Below are 25,000 nucleotides of genomic sequence, written 5' to 3' on the forward strand. Positions count from 1 at the left end.
GATGTGCCGTGTTGGAGGCTTGGAGCTGAATCGCTCAACCCCTTCTTCTTATTCACGTTGTTTCTCACGACACACTCAAGAAAACAGAGACACAAGAATATTTGGTGGCTGGCTGCCGACATTTTCTTTTCTCCCGTTCTCTCTCTTAAACAACATGAGTACAACTCTTAAATACATAGTATCCCCAGCCCACCATGTTTAACTTCTGGTGATCGTATTATTCCTGAATTTATTTCAGGATTTCCGGCCCCCGATGCATTTTCAGTGGGAGGAGACGCTCCCGTCGATGACGAGGTGACTACAATGACTTCGTAAATCTCAAGATGATATGTCGACTCAACCTCTCGAAAGTGCTGATAGGGATAGGGTCTGCGTGTATGCCTTCATAGGGATGAGTGTTAAGATGCTGATAGGGATAGGGTCTGCATGTATGCGTTCATAGGGATGAGTGTATACGCTTACGTATGAGCGCTTGCATTTGTACCGTATTCAAAAAATACATAGACTTAGGCACTGGTGCCATTCACGCCACTAACCGGCCTTCACGTTCGGCCACTAACCAACTAACCCATGCACAGAACTAATCCCTAACAATGTGCACGCACAACACCATCTCTTTTAGAATCTCTCTAGGACCCCCTCACCGGCTAACAAACTCATGCAAACTAACTACCAGGCCATCCCGCTAGCTAGCAGGGCCGATTTCTTCATGCAGCACCGTCTCACAGGGCCGCCGCTTCACGCGGCCTTCGACATCTCACAAGTCGCATCACACTACCATCTCGAGATCTCACCTTGTATCCCTGCTGAAACAAGCATCGAGGGCCTACCTATGTACGGCAAGCTACTCGTCCACTTAAAACTACATGCAAAACTAAAACATGCAACTCCCCACTAATGAAGGAAGAGTTGCTCCGCCGCACTGAGCTTACGTGCCATGAAGGCCTCTACTCTCAGAGGAGGGGACGAGGTAGGCCACCAGCGATGGGCGGGCACCCCCGTGGGGGGATATCAAGTACTCCCAACCTTGGGGTGCTCCCCATACTCCAACTACAAAAAAAATTAATTTTAAATGTTTTAAAAAATTCTGGAAAAAATATGAATGTTTACAAGGAGTGTGACTACAAATCCAAAAATTTTGAGGTCCAAACTCTAAATGTACATTGAGAAACAAAAATATGAAATCTAACATGAATAGTGTCATAAAAAGACAAAAGCAACATTTGACACTATTCACATCTGAATTTGTCTTTTTTGTTTCTCAATGTACATTTTGAGTTTGGACCTGAAATTTTTGGGAAGTGTAGTCACATTCCTTGTGAACATTCACATTTTTTTAGAATTTTTAAAACATTTAAAATTGATGCTTCAGACATGGAGTACAGAGAGCATCTCAAGGATGGGAGCACCCCCGTGGTGCCCAAGGATGCATTGGTGGCGCTAATGTTGGATGAGCTTCTTCGCCATGTCGTGGTGCCCGAGGATGCATTGCTGGTGCTGATGTTGGATGAGCTTCTCTGCCATGTTGAGCGCGCGTGCCGTGAAGCACCCCCCCCCCCCCCACCCCCACCCCCAAAGCAACGGAGGTCAAAATGGGGAGTGATAGTGACAACATGATGATAAGCTCGCTTGTGAGCAATTCATGACCCATCGACCATTCGTGTGATCAAACGGCCCAAATCACATTGCACGTGGGAGCTTGGGAGCGAACGGCCGCGCTTGGGGTGTTTGCCTGGCTATCCTCGCATTGAGATTCGCTCACGAATTGGACGGACGACATTGCGTTGCTCAAAGAACAAATCTAGTGAACGTTCGTTCATTGGACTTGTAAGTGTAAAAAACCCTCTTATATTTTGAAACGGAGACGACAACGACAAGGACAAGCAGCATGACAAGGGGCACGACAAGGACCAAGACGCGAGTATGGACGACGACTCCATCGACACAGCGGCCTGGGAGAAGCTCGGTATTCGGGGTGCGGGCTCTCCAGAGACTCACACCCGCCCAGTGTTCGCCTCGGCCTCGGCGGTGACGATGGAAGTGGAGATGGCAAACCAATACGGCTCCAACTTGGGGCTGGCCTCCCCTCCTTCCGCGGCTCTGCTCGACAAGGGGACGACGACGTCATGCGCTACGGGCGTGCCAGTGGGGGAGCGCAGCCGCTGGTGCTGTCTCCTAGCTCTACTCTCCCGCCTCTGGCCAAGTCGCCGGCCTCGGGTGGGCAGGGGGGCAGCATGAGCGGCTCCGTGCGGCAGGCCAAGAAGCTGGCAGGGCGCAAGTTGAACACCGAGGGCATCAGGCCTATGGACCCGCTGGGCGCGCCGCCAACTCCTCGCCAGACGGTGATGGCGCTCGCCTCCCCCCTCGCGCAACCCATCAGAGATGTCCTGTCCCAGGAGGCCTCCAAGGCAGCGTCGATCGTGCAGGCAAGGCGGTCCAAGGAGGTGCCCTCGGCCCTGGTCCGCTCCAGCTCGCGGTCCAGGGGCGCCAAGGCGGGCCTCCCGGCGATGCAACGGGCTAAGCTCATCCAGGCCCAGAAGAACCTCGAACTCTCAGGTAATCCTCCCCGCGCTTTATGATTTTGCATGCTTTTTCCGACGATCACCTTAGTGAGGTTCTAGAGGAGAGCGGGGTGGACGCGTCGTGTCTTGGGGCCACGCGCGAGCTGCTGCCTCTGTTGCGTGCGACAGAGCAGGCGCAAGCCGCGCTTGCAGCTGCGGCTGCGGCGCGTGCGGATCAGCTGGTGCAGAAGGCAAGGGCTCCTCATGCACTAGTGGTCCGGCCCGATGAGGGGGCTCTCGCAACAGGGGTTGCCCCCCTCCCTCGCCTTGCCGAGCCAAGGTGAGGCTTGTGGCCAAAGCGGTGTCCTCGAGAGGCATCTGCCTTCGCAATAGAATTATTTAGATGCGGGCTATTTTTTGGAATATCTGTGGGTTCGGCCACATGGGTCGTCGGACTCAGCTCAAGGAGTTCATGAGAAAAGAGGGTATAGACATTGTGGCCTTGCAGGAAACCATCAAGGTGGACTTTAGACATCATGAGCAGCTGGCCATTGACCCCCTGGAGAGGTTTTCGTGGAATCACTTAGCTGTGTCTGGGCACTCCGGGGGAATGTTGCTTGGTTTTGACCAAGAGGTGTACGAGGTGCTAGCATGGGATGCGGGCTTCTTTTACCTAGCCGGCCACATTCGCCACCGTTAGTCTCAGCGGGAGCTGGTGGTGATCCAAGTATATGGTCCGGCTGATCACTCGCGTTCGGTTGAGTTCTTGGGCGAGCTTCAACAGAAGGTCCTCTTTGTTAGCTCTGCGCTTATCCCTCTCGTGGTCGGGGGGGGGGGGACTTTAATCTGATTCGCTCGGGAGCAGATAAGAACAACGGCAATATAAACCGGCCAAGGGTGGCCATGTTTAATAATGCTATTGCATCCATGTCGCTTAGGGAGGTGGCTAGGTCAGGGGCGCGCTATACTTGGACAAACAAGCAGCTGGCCCCGGTACGATCGGTGCTTGATAGAGTCTTCATCTCACCTGATTGGGAGCTGGTGTACCCTCTGTGCTCGCTTGTTGCTGAGACCAGGATCGGGTCAGACCACGTTCCCCTAATCCTATCATCAGGGGAGGATAGGATTCGTAGAAGCCCTCGTTTCTTTTTTGAAACTGCTTGGTTTGAAAACCCGGAATTTGACTCCATCTTCAGGGCGAAGTGGCACTCTTGTGTTAGTCAGGTGGGTAACCAGCGGGGCCTGATGGAATTTTGGATCGCGGCAGGGAGCCGCCTCCGGGCCAGCCTCAAGGGATGGGGGGCCAACGTGGACTGATAGGACAAGGTGCTCAGGGAGGGTATCCTTGGCGAGATTGCAAGCCTCGACCAACAGGCGGATGCGCGGCCTTTCTCAGAACAGGAATGGGCCCGTCGCTACGCATTGGAGCAACAGGTGTAGTCTCTGCTTCGCGCGGAAGAGGAATACTGGAGGCGTCGTGGTGGCCTTAAGTGGACACTAAAAGGGGACGCTAACACGAAATACTTCCACGCTTACGCCAACGGGCGACGGCGTAGGTGCGCGATTCTCCGCTTGCAGTCTGAGCAGGGGCTATTGCTGGCTCAGGCGGATATAGTGCGGCATGTTTATGAGTTCCATGTGCAGCTCATGGGGACGAGCGAGGAGCAGTGCGCGGGGATACGCGCTGACTTGTGGGACCCCTCCCAACTCGTCACCGATCGGGAAAATGAGGAGCTGGGGCTCGCTTTTTTGCCCGAGGAAATTGATGCGGCTCTTGGTAGCATGAAAACCGACACGACGCCAAGCCCGGATGGGTGGCCCGTGGCCATGTTCAAACGATTTTGGCCCATCCTAAAGGGGCCCCTGTTTGAGGTTTGCAACGGTCTTATGCGCGGGACGGTTGCTGCTAGGCTAAACTTTGGGATCCTCTCGCTTATCCCTAAGGTAGCAGGCGCTGACAACATACGACAATTTCGGCTGATCATGCTGATCAACGTCCCTTTCAAGATCTGCTCCAAAGCAACCACAACTTCTCTTGTTCCGGTTGCTCACCGTATCATTAGCCGCACCCAAACGGCTTTTATCCGAGGTCGCAACATCCTGGAGGGCTCGCTCGCGCTACAGGAGATCATTCATGAACTCAAACGCACTAGGGAACCAGCTATCCTACTTAAATTAGACTTTGAAAAAGCGTACGATCGCGTTAACTGGAACTTTTTGCGTCAGGTTCTTTTGTCTCAGGGTTTCTCAGCCATGTGGGTCCACCGAGTCATGCAGCTGGTCTCGGGTGGTTAGACTGCGATCTCGGTTAACGGGGAAGTGGGTAACTTCTTTCGGAACAAACGGGGACTGCGTCAGGGCAACCCAACACTACTAGAAAAAGGGCTACTAATGGCGCACCTAATCTGGCCATTAATGGCGCATCAGTGGTGCGCCATTAGTAGCACGCCATTAGTATATTTTACTAATGGCGCACCACTGGTGCGCCATTAGTATCTGGTATACTAATGGCCCATCCCGGATGCGCCATTAGTATATACAACAGTGCGCCATTAGTATGCCTCCCAGGGGCCATGTATACCCAGGTGCTTTGGCATACTAATGGCGCACTACAGATGGATGCGCCATTAGTAACTTCGGCATACTAATGGCGCACTGTTTAGTGATGCGCCATTAGTATCCTTTGGCATACTAATGGCGCACTATGATGTGATGCGCCATTAGTATGAATATTATTTTTATTTTTATTTTTATTTTTTAATTTTCTGTTTTTTGCACAGGTTACAAAATGTATAATTGGACAAAATATAGACAACACACATCAACAACAGATTCATCGAATACAATAAAAGATTAGTCTTTGAATACAATTCATCATTTTAGTCTCCGAATACAATTCATCATATTAGTCTCCGAATTGAAAAGACCGAACAAAATGTATAAGTATGAATCATTATATTACAAGTCTCGAGACCGCGAGTTTGTCTTCACATTACAAGTCGATATCGATCATCTAAACTACCATCACATAGAAGAGAGCTGCGGTCATCACGATGAGCATCGTCACGATGAAACTCGTCTTCATCCGGTTCCTCCAACGCTCCCTCCCCTCTCCCGCTAGATAGCGGGCGTATCTAGATTCGGCCTCGACCCTAGTGGCGTACCCTTTGTAACTGTTACCGCTGAATCGGTGAACCTGTCTCCGACACTCCTCCCAGTCGTCGTAGACTCCGGGAACCTTACCCTTGTACACGACATACCACGGCATCGCTATGCAGTAGCCAAACGAAACGTTAGTACCAATTCACAGACAATACATCAGCAATATATAAGTATGCAACAGAACGATCGGAAGAGAAAAGCAAGACATTAATAGCATCGATTACATCTAAGTTGAAGGACTCTCGAAACCAAAGAGACATACTACAAGTTCATTAAAGTTTAATTACAACATGAGCCAATCGATGTTTCAGAACTAGACACAGCATCACTGCTTTCGACTCGACTCAAGGGACCGGAGCGTGGATGAAGCCGCCGTCTATCGTGGGAGTCATGAAACCACGGGCGTTGTCAGCCTGCATTTGTAGGATTGTGTCGATGTCACTGTTGGACGGTTGATTTCTGAGGTAGAACTGCCCCGAGGTACGAAGGACATCTTGATGGATGATTTCCGCAAACTCCGACTGGATGCGAAAGAATTCTTGTCTGATGTCTGCGTCCTGGATTGCCGACACGCTCGCGGCCCAATCTTTGAGTCTACTCGGTAGCAGTAGTTGATGATGGTCCCGTACGATCGCCCGCATGTGATGGATGGCGTAGTAGGCACCCTTCTGACCGCCAGGCGGCTGCTTGACGCAGCAGAACGTCGTGTTGTGGGAGAACACGTGCTTGCCGTACTTACGAATAGGCCTGGTGAAGGTGCCTCCAGATTTGACGTAGCCGGGGAGAACATCATCAAGAACCTTCTTGACATTTGTGTAGTCTACGTTCGACTGACGGTCCGGGTCGAAATACGTGGCCATGGAATATTTGGGGCTTAGGAGGATGAGCGTGCAATGTGTGTCACTGCAGAAAACACGGAATGTTAAAAGAAAAACGATCGAAATCTAAGAATTCATATGTTACGGGGCGGTTGAGGGGAGGACTTACTCGGGAAAGTAAGGCACGAGGAAGTTGTCCTTATCTTGGTTTGCCAGAATGACGCCTTTGAGGTAAGAACTCGCGACTTGCCGGTCCCCAGCGCTGCCCAAGATCTTGGCACGCATGTAGAAGGGGTCGACTATCACGATGTCCGGGGTCTTGTCGCGAATGATCCGCATCTCCATACTCAGCGAAAATAGCCGAACGAAGGTGTAGTGCAGCGGATGAAGGTTCAACATAGCGTGGATGTCATCAAACCGCAGGACGATCGTACCCCCGATGGAGTTATCCACAAAGCCCTTGCCCTCTGGCACCTTGGCCGCGAAAACCGGGTATGCCACATCCTTCTCTCGGAGACGCCGCTTCTCCAAAGAAAGCACACTGTCATGCAGACTCCGCATAGCACCGGTTGCAGCATCGAGCATATTTCTCGGTAGCATCGGCCTACCCGCCACATGCACCCTCCTCGAGATATCCGCAGTTGAAGGTGGCCCGTCCTGAGCACGGATCGTACTCGGTGCCGGCTGGCCCGCACCCTTGTTAGTCTTTCTTTTGCGTGCCTTCTTCTTGATCTCCTGTAATGGGACCGAGTTCTGCTCACAGACCGCCTTCTTGAGTGTGTTGGGGCTGATCATATTTGGCACCTGGCCTATTTGAGGCTCGGTGAAGTCGGCAGCTGGAGGCGTCTCCTGAGAGCTGAACTGCAGACGACGCCTGTTGCAACTTGGCTTCTCCGCGGTACCAGCTAGATCGCACACGTCTTTTGTTGGGTTGGGTTCTTGAGAAGGAGGCCCCATGAAGTCGCCACCATCCCCATGATCGGCAAAGTACTGATCGACGTTGGCAAATGTATCGTCGTCGTCGTCGTTCTGATCCTGTGCCATATGCATGTTTGGATCCAGTGGCATAGGGATGTCCGGCACCGTTGCGGCGGTCTTGCCATGGGGCCGACTTGGCGCCGGCACGACTGGCGGTGTTGTCTTTGGGGTGGTGTCCCCCGCCCCCAAACGAATCTGGCTCTTCGGCCAAAGCAGGGGCCAGCTCAGGCAGGCGCTGAGGTTCATCACGTCATCATCGTCGGCCCCCATTGGTCGAATCGGAGGTAACACCTCGTCGCAGCCTTGCAGCACCCGAACCAGTTGAACCCTAAACAAGTTGGGTGGCATCTGGGTACCGTGGAACAAGGGGTTGCCCGGTTGAACGATTTTGCCCTTGGCGACATCGACCAACTCGTTGTTCACGAAGTGCAGGAGAGTGCACGGAACGTCGGCGGCGCCCTGCGAAAACATGTAGGGCGTTAGGGATGCCCAGTCAAAGGCAAGGAGATGAAGTCCTCGGCCGAGAGAGGCTTAATTAGTTACCGTGATGATGGCGTCGAGCTCGGCTAATGTCGAGGCACCGCCAACGGCGGGCGTGCAGTTGACGGAGGGGCCGCTTGCTGCAGAGGTGCCGGCCGGCGTACACCCGGGTGCATTAAGCTCCCGTGCCGGCGTCGGAGACACCAATGCCGGCTCCGCCGGAGACACCAATGGCCCCGCCATCGCGTTCTGCGAGTTGCTGGCCGTGAAGCTAGGAATCGGGGGCGGCCCCTGTTGGCCGCCCGCAATCCACGCACTAATCCCCTGGATCAAGGTAGGCACAATGGCGGTGATCGTCGCTCCAAGTTGTTGTTGCACTTGCTCTTGGACAATCTCCGGAATCCGCGCCACCTGTGCCCTGAATCTACGACAGAAGCTTCTGCTTGAACCAACGCGTGAAACATGAGTTGTGCTCTTTGAGTATATCTCCGTCCGTCCTCTGTTGGCCTCGGTCATTGTACGTCTTCTTAATAAAGGTTTTGTGCTCTACCACCCAAGGATCGACCACGTCTATGTGTTGTAGTGCGACTAGGTTTGCTCTTTCAAAGTCGGCGAGTCGACCCTCGAAGTCGACATGCATTTCGCGGCGACCCTCACGGTGACCCCATCCAGCGAGCCTGCCGAGGTGCCTGTTGACGGGCAGACCAACGGGGTTCTCGATGCCTAGATAATTCGTGCAGTAGGAGATGCACTCTTCGGTCAGAAAGCCCCTGGCTATGCTTCCCTCTGGACGTGACATGTTGCGAACGTATCCTTTGATGACACCATTCATCCTTTCGAACGGCATCATGCTGTGCAGGAACGTCGGCCCGAGTTGGATGATATCGTCCACGATATGGACCAGCAGATGCACCATAACGTCGAAGAATGCGGGCGGGAAGTACATCTCAAGCTCGCATAGTATCACCACGATCTCTTCCTGTAGCCTTCTGAGTTGCCTCACGCCAACAGACTTCTGAGAGATGACGTCGAAAAAGTTGCATAGGCCAAATAGCGTTTCACGGACGTGCGCGTCCATGATCCCACGGATTGCAACTGGAAGTATCTGCGTCATCAGCACGTGACAGTCGTGAGACTTCAGCCCGCTGAACTTCAGCTTCGCTAGGTCTAGGTATCTGCTTATCTTCCCCGCGTAACCGTAAGGAAGTTTTACTCCTACGAGGCAGGTGAAAAACTGCTCGATCTCCTCCTGACTTAGAGTGAAGCACGCGGGAGGGTAGTCATTTCCGGTCTTCTTGGCCTTTTTGCCTTTGCGACGACTTTCCGTATCCTGCTTCGCCTCATCATCATCATCATCATCATCATCATATATAGCGTGAAGCTCCTGCCTGATGCCCATTGATTTCAAGTCTGCCCTTGCTTTCGGCCCATCTTTGGTCCTCTCTGGCATGTTGAGCAGGGTACCAAGCAGACTCTCGCACACGTTCTTCGTGATATGCATGACATCAAGGCTGTGAGGCACACGGTGGATCTTCCAGTACGGCAAGTCCCAGAAAACAGACCTCGTTTTCCATACCTTCAGCAGCGGCTCTGGCGCCTTTCGCTTCTTTCCCGGCTCTGGCGCCTTTTGCTTCTTTCCCGGCAGTGGGCAGTCTTTCCAATTTTTCAACAGCTCGTCTATTTCCTCGCCGCTCCTCGTACGCGGGCGTCCTCGGGGTTCGGTTTCACCATCGAATAGATCCTTGCGTTTTCTCCACGGGTCATCGTCGCGAAGCCACCTTCGATGTCCCATGAACACGGTTTTCGAAGACCCGGGATCTCTATCTAGCTGGCGATACGTTGTGTCATCCATGCACCTGACGCATCCAGAAAATCCGTGGACCACCTGCCCTGCGAGATATCCGTAACCGAGATAGTCGTGCACCGTCGTGAGCAGCACGACTCTCATAGGGAAATATTCTTTCTCTGCGGCGTCCCACGTATTGGCTGGCATTTTCCACAGCGTGTCTAGCTTCTCTTTCAGCAGCCCCAGATATAGATTGATGTCGTTCCCTGGTTGTTTCGGTCCTTCGATTAGCATACTCATGTGAATGTACTTCCTCTTCATGCACAACCAGGGGGGAAGGTTGTACATCCACACAAACACAGGCCAGGTGCTATGTGTGCTTCTCTGGCTGCCAAACGGATTGACTCCATCGGTGCTCGCGCCCAGCACGATGTTCCTTGGATCGTTCCCAAATTCTAGGTCTTCGAAGTTCAACGCTTGCCACTGGCTCGCATCCTTAGGGTGACTCAGCATCTTGTCTTTTTTATCTATCTCCGGATCATTTGCGTCATCTTCTCACTTCTTCTCCTCCCTATCCGCGTGCCAACGCAGGAGCTTTGCTACCTTAGGGTCCGCGAAATACCGCTGCAGACGAGGAGTGATCGGAAAGTACCACACCACTTTTCGAGGAGCTTTCTTCCTCTTCTTGTATCGAGTGACGCCGCACACCGGACATATGGTAGACTCCGCGTGCTCGTCCCGATAAATGATGCAATTGTTCATGCACACATGGTATTTCACGTGCGGTAAATCCAGAGGACACACGATTTTCTTCGCCTCCTCGAAACTGGTCGGGCACTTGTTCCCCTTGGGAAGACGTTCATGCCAGAATGACATGTTCTCGTCGAAGCATGCGTCGGTCATTTTGTGCTTTACCTTCATCTCCAGAGCCATGAGCGTTACTTTCAGGCGGGTATCCTCGAGCCTGCATCCTTCATACAATGGAGTAATCGCGTCTATCTCCAGTTGATCCAGCTTGGCTTTCTCTCGGGCGGCAGCTCTTGCGTTATCCGTCTGCTTGAGAAGCAGCTCTTGAATATGAGGGTCCTGCACCCAGCCCATCGATGGTCCAGCGTCGTCTGCTCCGCCGGCATCATCATCTTCATGATCATGCCCGTCGTCTGCTCCGGCATCTTCCTCATCATCATGTCCTGCATCTTCTACATGATGACTGTGTACAGCATCACCGTCGTGATCATCTCCTGGGGATTCTTCGTCTTCTCGCCCGCCCGAGCCGCGGTGGTTGTCTTGCTGCCCTTCCTCATTTCTTGCCCGGCCCCCATGGACGACTTCGTAGTCATCTTCATCACCTTGCCACCGATAGCCATCCATGAAACCATGCAAGAGCAGGTGGTCCCGCACCTGCCAGGATTCCGGGTCCGCAATAAGGCTCTTCAGCTTGCATCTTCGACACGGACATCTTATCTCCGTCTCGTTCTTTTCAAGCATCTCGGCCTTCGCGGACCTCAAAAACCTATTCACGATGCCTTCGGTCATCATGCGGACCATGGTCGCCTGCGGGGTAGAGCAAAACGATATTTTAGAACCAAGAAAAAATTTGGCATGACTTTCCCTAAAAATAGGACCAAAAAGAATGCTTAATGCCAAAGTTATCGCCGAAACGGAAATGAATCAACATTCCGGCAAAATATTGGCAACTATCGCATTTCAAATACCGGTACACCTCCAAACACAAACACATATGCAACACCACAAACATATGCAACACCACGAACATACATAGATCTAGCTAGGCCATAAAAAGTGCATGTGCACATTGTTGTAGGGAGAACAACATAAATATAGCTTCCCCCCTTACTTACCTATCAAAACAAGGTAATTTAACCACTTAAATTGAATGAATCTATGGTGGAAATGAGGTCAAAAAGAGGAGGCACCCGAGACAAGGAGGAGGTGGAGAGAATGAAGTGGGGAGAAAGTGAGTGTGGGTAGGAGAGGCTGTCCAAAATATCTTGTTGCTGCCCACTTACTAATGGCGCACCAACTCTAAATGCGCCATTAGTAATCCAGGTTACTAATGGCGCACCTGCTGGTGGTGCGCCATTAGTATGTTTGGACAGGCGCACTAGTTAAAAAAAATTTGATACTAATGGCGCACCCTTGGACAGGTGCGTCATTACTAGTTGCAACCACTAATGGCGCACTCTGTCTGGATGCGCCATTAGTATGTTTGGACAGGCGCACTAGTTAAATTTTTTTTGATACTAATGGCGCACCCTGGGCAAGGTGCGCCATTAGTAGTTTCAACTACTAATGGCGCACTGCGTCTAGATGCGCCATTAGTATGTTTGGACAGGCGCACTAGTTAAATTTTTTTTTTGATACTAATGGCGCACCCTAGGCCAGGTGCGCCATTAGTAGTTTTAACTACTAATGGCGCACTGCGTCTAGATGCGCCATTAGTAGTTTCAACTACTAATGGCGCACTGCGTCTAGATGCGCCATTAGTATGTTTGGACAGGCGCACTAGTTAACAAAAATTGATACTAATGGCGCACCCTAGGCCAGGTGCGCCATTAGCAGTTTCAACTACTAATGGCGCACTACGTCTAGATGCGCCATTAGTATGTTTGGACAGGCGCACTAGTTAAAAAAAAAATTTAGGATACTAATGGCGCACCCTGAGCCAGGTGCGCCATTAGTAGTTTCAACTCTAATGGCGTATCTGGAGATGGTGCGCCATTAGTATATACTAATGGCGCACCACTTGTCTGGTGCGCCATTAGTGTCAATCCCATCTATAGCCCTTTTTCTAGTAGTGCAATGTCCCCGTTATTGTTTAATTTTGTGGTGGATGCCCTTGCGGCCATGCTGCGGAGGGCGACCTCGGCCGGACACATTAAGGGAGTGGTCGGCCATCTGATCCCGGGGGGGGGGGGGGGGGTCTCGCACTTACAGTATGCAGACGACACTCTGCTACTGTTCCAGCCGGATACTCATAGTATTGCAACGGTAAAAGCACTACTACTGAGCTTCGAACTGATGTCCGGCCTCAAAATTAATTTTCACAAGTGCGAAATGCTGTCTATGGGGATAGACAGCAAGGAGGGGTGGCGCATCGTTGATCTTCTCAACTATACAGTGGGAAAATTCCCATTTACGTACCTTGGCTTGCCTCTGGCTCCTCGCAGAGTGACTATTGATGAATGGGCTCCCCTCACGGGGAAAGTGGGAAAGAAAGTGAGCCCCTGGCGGGGCAAATTCATGTCCTCCGCGACAAGACTGGTCCTGACCAACTCTAGTCTTTCCTCGTTCCCAATGTTCGCGATGGGCCTATTCCTGCTGGCAGAGGGGGTTCATGCCAAAATGGATACGCCGCGTGCCCGTTTCTTTTGAGAAGGGACGGGTCTTAAACGCAAGTATCATATGGTCAAGTGGGCTGCGGTGTGCCGGCCCAAATCCTTGGGAGGACTTGGGATCACCAATACCAGGCTCCAGAACATTGCGCTCATGTGCAATGGCTCAGGAAGCTTTCGCAAGGGGCGACCGGCTTGTGGGCTGATATCCTAAGGGCCAAATACTTCCCTAACGGGAATTTCTTCGAAGGGGCAGCAGGGGGATCTCCATTTTGGCAAGACCTATAGGCGATCAGACCCGCTTTTGACCAAAGTGCCAAATTCAGCGTCGGCAATGGCCGCTCCGCGCGTTTTTGGTTAGACTATTGGGTGGGATCGGCCCCCTTTAGGATGAGTTCCCTGAGTTGTACGCACTCGCGGTCCATCCAAATCAAAATGTGGCCGAGGCTTTGGCCTCCCCCAGGCCACCGCGTTTTGTCGCAATTTGACCGCCCAGGAGACAGCAAGGTGGGATACTTTGCTCGACCTGGTTTCCCCCGTGGCGCTCACTGAGGAGCCTGACAGGGTGTCGTGGCACCTCAACGCCTCCCGGAAGTTCACCGTCAAGTCCTTATACCACAAACTGTGCCAAGGTGCGGTACAACGCGAGGTGAAGGGACTTTGGCAAGCTCGCATTCCGCTAAAGATTAAGGTTTTTCTTTGGCAGTTGCTTCGAGACCGGCTTCCCACGTCCATTAATATCGCAAAACGGAACGGCCCGGCCACGGGCCCCTGTGCGTTATGTGGAGAGCCTGAGAACGCAAACCATGTTTTCTTTACTTGCCCCCTCGCGTGGTTTGCTTGGAGCGCAATGCGTGAGGCAGCCGGTGGCACCTGGGACCCGTGTTCCTCTGCTGACCTTTTGGACCTGCTCGACTCGGTCAAGGGTCAGCACAAACGTGCGCTTTGGGCTAGTATAGGGGCGATGCTATGGTCCTTATGGCTCACTCGTAATAAATTTACCATCGAAGGATCATTTCCGTCGCACCCGACTAACCTCATATGCAAATGCTCAATCCTCTTGCAGCAGTGGAATCTGTTGGCGAAGCAGAAGGACTTTGAAATCATGAAGCAAGCGCAAGAACGACTTCATCAGGTCTACGTGGCGGCTAGGGAGCCGGTCCAGCCCACCTGAGGGTGGACGTGTTATTTTGTCTTGCGAGCCTGCGCGCTCCTCTTTAGGCCTTGGCCTTGTAATATGCTCGCAATCCGGCTTCGAACCCTTTCCGTTATTAGCTGATACTGATGTCATGGGCTTTTGGTTATGCCCGTGTAATGATTGTCCGTCGATACTCTGCCTGTTTTCGTTGTGGGCTTTATTAATTTAAAGCCGGACGTCTCTAGCGTCTTCGTTCTAAAAAAAGTAAAAAGTAACGTTGGCGCATGATTTGCTTGGCTGAGACCATGTCCGAGTCAGCTTCCTAGTTTTGTTTTGCATCGGAGTCAGCATCCTAGTTGTTTCCGTGTGCTGTCGACGTACACGTTTGTGTATATATATACACAACACCTAATAATCCGTGTCGCCCACATCCCATTAATCCCCATCGGCCATCTTCCGCAAAGAAAACCTAGCCTCTGCCGTGGATCCACTAACCTAACCGCCATGTCGGGCAGTGGTTCTAGCTTGCCGCCCGGCTGCCTGCTGCACCGCCGCGTGCGCACCGACTTCGACGACAACGACCAGGAAGACCTCATCGCCCTGCAGCCGTTCAAGATTCTGAGATGCGTCAAGAAGGCGGCGTCTGGGTTCTCGCCCCAGCTGCAGTCCCACGCCGACGAGGTGGTCCAGAGCATGGACATTGGGGTGCACCTCGCCAACGAGCCGCCAGGGATCTCTTGCCTGGGCCTACGAGGCGGCAGCCCACTGACCAACATCGAAGCCGTCGACAAAGGCGTCGTCGTCATCACGACGACCTTCCTCCACGACTTCAGCCGCATGCTCTATCTCGTCTACGACGCCGTCAATGGGTCGCTCCACATGATCCCGGCGCCGGAAAGCCCCTGCTGGAGGTTCACGGGCCTCACCATTCGCATGCTCATCGCGCGGCCACGCCATGGTGGGGACTATGCCCTAGTCCTCGCGGGCAAGTTGGCGGACGACGCCGGTGGTGGAGAGGAGCAAGATGCTCTCCTGCTGTGGCGGCCCGCCTCCTCGTCCTTGCCGCCATGGTCTGAGGTCAAGAAGGCTACATTCCCAAACAAGTCTTGCGTCGACATGCGTGTGTTCCAACCCGACGTGGTATTTTCGTTCGACGGCATCGGCTACTGGGTGGACCTCCTGCGTGGCGTCACGTACTGCCTCTTGGACACCCTATTCAACAACGACGGTGATGACGACCCTGTGCTGGAGTTTGGCTTCTTTCCATTGCCCCCAGAGTTTCCCGGAGCAGATCACCGACGCAGCAACTCCCGGGTGGCGCATCTGGAAGCCTACCGCACCATGCACATCGTCCAGGACTCCATCATCAAGTTGGTCTCCATCGACGGCTTCCTCGAGCACGTCGACCTCAAGGACCGCACCGTGACGGTGTGGAGACTGTTGGACCCTGACATGGGGTGGGAGAAAGAGTATGAGCTCCGCCTCGAGACCCTCTGGGGACTCGATGGATTCCGCGACCTCCCAAAGGACATATCCCCCATGTACCCTCTTTTGAGTACAGACGATCATGACATTGTCTACATCGCGCTCGGCGAGTGCCGCGAGAGCCGGAGAATATGGAAGTTCATCCCAAAATGTGCACACTATTTGCTCGCGATCAACATGCGAAATAACACCATCCAGGCCTCCACATGTCTTGCGGACTATTTTGGCAGCCTTGACATCAACCACGTCATCTCTTGTGATTTCAGCCGGTATATTTGCGTCGTGGGCCTTGATCTCTATATAATGATGACAGAGACGATGAGACAGATGTCCTTGACATCTTTGGACCCCTTTGACTATGACGAAGCAGAGGCTACAAAGATGATGAAGGAGGGGCCAAGGAGCTGGCGAGAGACCTTGAAGGATGAAGATAGATTTCCCCTTCCACTTCCAGCTCATTACTATTTGCAGCCATCTCTGGCAAGATTAGCCCAACAAGTTCTTCCTGACTTGGTTTGAACTTCTGTGAATGATGATCATCATGATCATGATTCAGGTCCATTTATTACCAGGAACTAGAATCATTTTATCCATTCCCCTCAATCTTGTGAGAAATGAATTGGATTTACTTATCCATTCAACTTAATGTTCGAGAAATTTGTATGCTTTAGTAGGTTTTTGCCCCAATTTGTTTTATGTTCTATTCAATGCACAATCTTTGGTAATTTTACTCTCATTCTAGGAATCCAATGATACCTTGTTCCCTAGTTCATACCTCCATTTGAACCTCTAGTGCATGTAGTATTTTTTTTGTTAGGATTGCTTGTGTGTGATTCAACAAGTATAATGATTTGCAACGGATGCTATGAAGGTATATGTTACATACATAGATGACATTGTCAATCAAGAGTGGCTGCTTTTGATGTAAAAACTGATTGTTGCCATGATTGTCTCGTGCTATTGTATTGGCTTGCTCTGTACATGTTGAGCTCGCTACCGGAATCGACACATTTGCCGAGTGCCCTAATTTTGCCGAGTATTTTTTGCCAGACAATCAGCCAAGGCTCTCCTAAACCGAGTGCAAGAAAAAAAACACTCGGGAAACTACCGACACTCGACAAAGCCATGCTTGTGCCAAATGGCAGTCAAAAAACACTTGGCATATGAAGCACTACATGTCTCTAATCGCCATGGTTGATGGCGTGTTCTCATTTATCGAGTGTTTTTAGGCAATATTTGGAAAGCGTTAATCCGTTAGTACGGTTCACCTATGCCCAAGTGTCAACCAGGTTGCACTCGCTAAATGTTTTCGGTTGTTTATTAATGCATTATAAACTTTGTCGAGTGCCCATCGGAAAATACTTGACAAAGATAAGACACTTGACAAACTATTTGAAAGGACATCCATCCCTAATTAGGGTTTTGGTGTTAATGACAGTTGTGGCACCCCGGCTCAGAGCAACCGGTTTACCCTGCATTGCCAGCCCAGAGATCGAGTCTTCTGGCAATACACAACAACATGGTACAGAAACAACCGCTTTATTAATGCTAGCGGATTACATATCTCTGATATTACATCGAGATACGAGGCCAAGCGGCACACCCGGTGCCGCTGGACAGTATGTACATTATTTAATGAACATGACGGGGCCTCGATCACACGAACTATGCGGCAGCGGAAGAACGATGAAGTCGAACTCCATAGCACAGGGACACCGACGTGGACACGGCCTAGACACGAGATGCGCTCCGATGCGAACCGACTTGCCTGAAAGCTGGCATAACACGCCAGGTCAGTACATTGAATGTAGTTGCAAGCTCACAACAAACATAAGCACGGTGACAGACAATATCATGATATTTATTCAGATTAATTCGATACAAGAAATACTACAGATGCAATGCAAACAATACGTGCTCCGAGTCTCACAGACTCGCTTACCAGACGGTTACCTCGTAACCAAACGGTGATCGCACCGGGGTCACACCTGAAACCAATCACTCATGAACACCTCAAGAGTTCATGATTCACCACGAACCAATGCATCACAACAATCACTTAGTTTGCAAGATTTATTATAAAAGTTGATCCATGGTGTGACTTACTCACGAGTTATGCCCATAACCGAGGACGCGGCTATTGATAGATTAAATACACTCTGCAGAGGTAGCGCACTTTACCCACACTACGGAACACCTGGCCTCGCATTCCCATTCGGGTGGACCAAAGCATTCCGAAGAAAACCCTCCCTTTGTCATGCACTCTCCCCGGCCACTCCGACCAACTCCCTCTCAGGGCTAGGTCTTGGGTGGCCCCGTGTCTACCAAAGACACCAACGGCCACCGTCATGGCAAAACAGTCCCAAATAGGGACAAGGTACCATAAAAACAAAAACGAGCACATAAGGTGATGTCTACCTACCGGGCCAGGGTATGCACGCCCATAACCTTCCCTCGCGGGAGGCATCGGTGAGAGCCACAACAAAGGACCGAATCAAGACCTTCCCACAAGGTAAATGTGGTCGCACTGAATTAAAAGCCCGATTCAGTGGCACCATGATGTGATCAACATCATATTCAAGTTGAACTTAATCAAGTTTAACTTTGATAAAAACTTTTTATCAATAACATGATATAATGCCATAATCATGCAACTACTCGTCATGCAAAGCAAACAAATCATAGTCATGGATCAAACTTAACAACATAAACATCTTGCAATACTTAGAACCAAAACTTCTCTGGTTATAACTCATTTTATTTATCAAGCAATATTTTTATTAGTTCATCATTTAATTGAAAATATCACTTAATAAAAAAACTATCATTAATTTCCATAGCAATATGTCTAGTGCAAAATTTTACTCTACTTAGCCAAACAAGTTCATGCATTCAACTAGTAACTAAAACAAGCACATCAAGCATGATAAAGTAACTAGCAATTAACCAAATTTATTTATCAAAATTTAAATGCAAATAAGAACTCATATTCAAGTAGAAAATCATAGATATTGAAATAACACCATCCAAATGCTGGTGTGGCTTGCCTTAGTGTAGAGGAGGATCACACCTCTCTTGGTTTGCTTCAAGACAAGCTTCTCCTTCTGAAAAAAATTTAAAACCACAAAAATAATTACCAAAACACATTCTGAAAACCACCAGAAATTCTAGGCAGCAAGGAAAAATCCACCTTTTGGTGTGCTGCTAGAGCTTTCTGAAACAAAGACAATGCAAAAAGAATCAAATTATTTGGACTTATGGTTTAGAAATGGTGGCTGGTCAAAGTTTAGTCAAATTTCTGAATAATATTTGAATTAAACAGAAAACCAGGGGGTGACGTCCAAGGCGTAAAGCGGGAGTGCGCCTCCACTCGTACCGCTTCGGGCGCGAGTGGTGAGGCTGACACTGGGCCCCGCCCGTCAGGAGAGAGAGAGGGGGATCGAGATCAGAGAGGGGCGGCGCTTCGCCGGAGCTCACGCCGGCGACGAGGGGGTTTGGGGGGCTAGGCTAGAGGGATAGGATTGAAGCAGGGCTCGTGGCGCACCTGCCCGTACCCGTGACTTGGCGTGGGGTGGACGGAGCTGCTCGCGGTTGAGCTCGCAAGCTACGGTGGCGGACGGGTTTTGCCGGAGAGGTTGAAGACGACGGCTAGGGGCGGCTCCGAGGGCTCAGCGGCGTCCAGGCAGCACCAACAGACCACCAATGCCCCGCCCAAGCAGTTGCTTGAGCTCGAGAGGCACTGGAGAGCAGCGGCTGGCCTGCGGGGATCGCCGGAGTCCTCTTGTCGGGGCGACGGCCAGAGGCCTGCCCGACCGAGCTGGGGTCATTCTACGTGTTCGTGGAGGTGGTGTGGAGTGGTGCTTGGCTAGGATTCGAGGCGGGGTCGCTATATATAGCCGGAGCGAGGGGAGGAACGTGTCGCCGGCGGAGCTCTCTGGACACGCGGCGAACGGCGACGAGAAGCTCCAAGGCGAGGGGGCAAACAGTCGGCGTCAACGCAGGAGCTTGCCCACGCTCGCGGACGAGCATAGGAGGCGGTGGAGGAAGTGGACAAGCGCAAGCGCGCACTGTGGCATTCTGGCCACGACGCGCCTGTTCTTGCTGTGGCGGCTCAGGCGTCGGCGAGTGCCAGGGAGCGGTCAAGGGCGATGGGTTGGGGTCGGTGGCATGGCGCGGCAGGCGTTGGCGAGCGCTGGAATGAGCACGCGCGAAACAAAGGGGAAAACGCCAGCCAAAGCGCGCCGAGACGTTGCCAGGCACCGTGTCCTCGCGTGGTCACCAAGCTGGCATGGTCAAAACGACGCCCATGCACGGCCAAATCTTGTCTATGCGTTCGTCCGTGCAGTGTTTAGTCTAGGAGTGGTGATAGCTCATGCTCAGGCCGACCAGACTTGACTTAACGAAGCTGGCAAGTTTCTGACCAGAAACTTGGTCGCCAAGTTTGGCCACCTTCTAGAAGGCCATTAGGGCTCATATCCTAGGGTTTAGGGTTTCTTAGGAGGGTGTTAAGCTCAAGAAAGATCAAGGCCAAAAGCTCAAGGAAAAATGTACTTGCTGTACAAACTGGAATTTTGGGCCAGAAGAGAAATGATTTTCTACAGCAAAAATATTACAAAAAGTGATGCAATATTTTTGTATGGGAAGGTGTGCCAAGATTCTAAGAATATTCAGGAATTATTTCAGATTTTTCTGGGCAAGAAAAATTATGGTTGCTTTGGAGCACAAGTTTCTGAATTGAATTTCAGAGAGAAAAATGAATATTTTTCTTTTATGAAAAAAATAATTATTTGATTATTTTGGGGATTTATCATAGGAATAAAGTAGATAGGTCACTTGGGTGAAAGTCAAGGATATGCCCAAGTGACAAGTCCATTTGAAATGATCCCAAAATCCAAATCAAGTCAGGGCAAAAACCACGGTAAAAACCACATCCGGAAGAAGAGAGAAGGCAAGTCCGAAAAAAGAGAGAAGCCAAAATCCAGGCTGTCACAAACCTCCCCCACTTAAGATGAATCTCGTCCTCGAGATTCGGTTGCTTGGGAAAACAATTCTGGGTATGCAGTCCATAAAAATTCCTCTCTTTCCCAGGTTGCTTCCTCTTCGGTGTGATGCTCCCACTGAACCTTGTAAAACCTTATTTCTTTGCTGCTAGTGACCCTTTCTGTCTGATCCAATATTCTGATTGGCTTTTCCTCATAAGTCAAATCCTTAGCCAATTCTATCTCTGCCATATTAGTCCTTTTCTCCGGTGGCGAGATACATCTCCTTAGTTGTGAGATGTGAAACACGTTGTGTACTTCTGACAGTTCTGGTGGCAATTCCAACTGATATGCAACTGTTCCGACTCTGGCCATGACGGGGAATGGACCGATATATCTGGGTGCCAATTTTCCGCGGGTCTGAAACCTCTTGACTCCTTTCATAGGGGTTACTCGGAGATATACATGTTCTCCAGGTTCGAAGCTGATCTGACGATGTTTGGCATCATAGTAGCTCTTCTGTCGAGATTTGGCCAGTTGCAGTCTGTCTCGGATTTCCTTGACTTGCTTCTCCTCTTCGATCATTAAATCAGTCCCGAAAATGCGGCTATCTCCGGTTTGAGACCAGTTCAGTGGAGTGCGGCATTTTCGGCCGTACAGGGCTTCATAGGGTGACATCTTTAAGCTGGCCTGGAAACTGTTGTTGTAGGAAAAACTCGGCGTAGGGCAGACAGTCTTCCCACTTGGTGTTGGAAATATGCCCTAGAGGCAATAATAAAATGGTTATTATTATATTTCCTTGTTCATGATAATTGTCTATTGTTCATGCTATAATTGTGTTATCCGGAAATCGTAATACATGTGTGAATACATAGACCACAACATGTCCCTAGTGAGCCTCTAGTTGACTAGCTCATTGATCAACAGATAGTCATGGTTTCCTGACTATGGACATTGGATGTCATTGATAACGGGATCAAATCATTAGGAGAATGATGTGATGGACAAGACCCAATCCTAAGCATAGCACAAAGATCGTGTAGTTTGTATGCTAGAGTTTTTCCGAATGTCAAGTATCATTTCCTTAGACCATGAGATTGTGCAACTCCCGGATACCGTAGGGGTGCTTTGGGTGTGCCAAACGTCACAACGTAACTGGGTGGCTATAAAGGTGCACTACGGGTATCTCCGAAAGTGTTTGTTGGGTTGGCACGAATCGAGACTGGGATTTGTCACTCCGTATGATGGAGAGGTATCTCTAGGCCCACTCGGTAATGCATCATCATAATGAGCTCAATGTGACCAAGTGTCTGGTCGCGGGATCATGCATTACGGTATGAGTAAAGTGACTTGCCGGTAACGAGATTGAACAAGGTATTGGGATACCGACGATCGAATCTCGGGCAAGTAACGTACCGATTGACAAAGGGAATTGTATACGGGATTGATTGAATCCTCGACATCGTGGTTCATCCGATGAGATCATCATGGAACATGTGGGAGCCAACATGGGTATCCAGATCCCGCTGTTGGTTATTGCCCGAAGAGTCGTCTCGGTCATGTCTGCATGTCTCCCGAACCCGTAGGGTCTACACACTTAAGGTTCGGTGACGCTAGGGTTGTAGAGATACTAGTATGCGGTAATCCGAAAGTTGTTCGGAGTCCCGGATGAGATCCCGGTCGTCACGAGGAGTTCCGGAATGGTCCGGAGGTGAAGAATTATATATAGGAAGTCCAGTGTCGGCCACCGGGAAAGTTTCGGGGGGTCACCGGTATTGTACCGGGACCACCGGAAGGGTCCCGGGGGTCTACCGGGTGGGGACACCTATCCCGGAGGGCCCCATGGGCTGAAGTGGGAAGTGAACCAGCCCCTGGTGGGCTGGTGCGCCCCCCCATGGGCCTCCCCCTGCGCCTAGGGTTGGAAACCCTGGGGGTGGGGGGCGCCCCACCTGACTTGGGGGGTAAGTCCCCCCTTGGCCGCCGCCCCCCTTGGAGATGGGATCTCCCAGGGCCGGCGCCCCCCAGGGGGCCTATATAAAGGGGGGAGGGAGGGCAGCCACACCACAGCCCCTGGCGCCTCCCTCTCCCCCTGCAACACCTCTCCCTCTCGCTGAGCTTGGCGAAGCCCTGCCGAGATCCCCGCTACTTCCACCACCACGCCGTCGTGCTGCTGGATCTCCATCAACCTCTCCTTCCCCCTTGCTGGATCAAGAAGGAGGAGAAGTCTTCCCCAACCGTACGTGTGTTGAACGCGGAGGTGCCGTCCGTTCGGCGCTCGGTCATCGGTGATTTGGATCACGACGAGTACGACTCCATCAACCCCGTTCACTTGAACGCTTCCGCTCGTGATCTACAAGGGTATGTAGATGCACTTCTCTCTCTCGTTGCTAGATGACTCCATAGATTGATCTTGGTGATGCGTAGAAATTTTTTAATTTCTGCTACGATCCCCAACAGTGGCATCATGAGCTAGGTCTATGCGTAGTTTCTATGCACGAGTAGAACACAAACTTGTGGGCGTAGATGTTGTCAATTTTCTTGCCACTACTAGTCTTATCTTGTTTCGGCGGCATCGTGGGATGAAGCGGCCCGGACCGACCTTACACGTACGCTTACGTGAGACAGGTTCCACCGACTGACATGCACTAGTTGCATAAGGTGGCCAGCGGGTGTCTGTCTCTCCCACTTTAGTCGGAACGGATTCGATGAAAAGGGTCCTTATGAAGGGTAAATAGAAATTGGCATATCACGTTGTGGTTTTGGCGTAGGTAAGAAACGTTCTTGCTAAGAAACCTATAGCAGCCACGTAAAAACTTGCAACAACAATTAGAGGACGTCTAACTTGTTTTTGCAGCATATGTCGTGTGATGTGATATGGCCAAAAGGATGTCATGAATGAAATATGTGTGATGTATGAGATTGATCATGTTCTTGTAATAGGAATCACGACTTGCATGTCGATGAGTATGACAACCGGCAGGAGCCATAGGAGTTGTCTTTTTTTTTGTATGACCTGCGTGTCATTGAATAACACCATGTAAATTACTTTACTTTGTTGCTAAACACGTTAGCCATAGAAGTAGAAGTAATCGTTGGCGTGACAACTTCATGAAGACACGATGATGGAGATCATGATGTCATGCCGGTGACGAAGATGATCATGGCGCCCCGAAGATGGAGATCAAAGGAGCAAAATGATATTGGCCATATCATGTCACTAATTGATTGCATGTGATGTTTATCATGTTTTACATCTTATTTGCTTAGAACGATGGTAGCTTAAATAAGATGATCCTCGCAATAATTTCAAGAAAGTGTTCGCCCTAACTGTGCACCGTTGCGAAGGCTCGTTGTTTCGAAGCACCACGTGATGATCGGGTGTGATAGATTCTAACGTTCGAATACAACGGGTGTTGACGAGCCTAGCATGTACATACATGGCCTCGGAACACATGCGAAACACTTAGGTTGACTTGACGAGCCTAGCATGTACAGACATGGCCACGGAACACGGAAGACCGAAAGGTCGAGCATGAGTCGTATAGAAGATACGATCAACATGAAGATGTTCACCGATGTTGACTAGTCTGTCTCACGTGATGATCGGACACGGCCTAGTTGACTCGGATCATGTTTCACTTAGATGACTAGAGGGATGTCTATCTGAGTGGGAGTTCATTGAATAATTTGATTAGATGAAATTAATTATCATGAACTTAGTCTAAAATCTTTACAATATGTCTTGTAGATCAAATGGCCCACGTTGCCCTCAACTTCAACGCGTTCCTAGAGAAAACCAAACTGAAAGATGATGGCAGCAACTATACGGACTGGGTCCGGAACATGAGGATCATCCTCATAGCTGCCAAGAAAGATTATGCCCTAGAAGCACCGCTAGGTGACGCACCCATCCCAGAGAACCAAGACGTTATGAACGCTTGGCAGTCACGTGCTGATGATTACTCCCTCGTTCAGTGTGGCATGCTTTACAGCTTAGAACCGGGGCTCCAAAAGCGTTTTGAGCAACACGGAGCATATGAGATGTTCGAAGAGCTGAAAATGGTTTTCCAAGCTCATGCCCGGGTCGAGAGATATGAAGTCTCCGACAAGTTCTTCAGTTGTAAGATGGAGGAAAATAGTTCTGTCAGTGAGCACATACTCAAAATGTCTGGGTTACACAACCGCTTGACTCAGCTGGGAGTTAATCTCCCGGATGACGCGGTCATTGACAGAATCCTTCAGTCGCTTCCACCGAGCTACAAGAGCTTTGTGATGAACTTCAATATGCAGGGGATGGAAAAGACCATTCCTGAGGTA

The sequence above is a fragment of the Aegilops tauschii genome, chromosome 5 (assembly GCF_002575655.3).
Source record: "Aegilops tauschii subsp. strangulata cultivar AL8/78 chromosome 5, Aet v6.0, whole genome shotgun sequence".
Classification (NCBI taxonomy): domain Eukaryota; kingdom Viridiplantae; phylum Streptophyta; class Magnoliopsida; order Poales; family Poaceae; genus Aegilops; species Aegilops tauschii.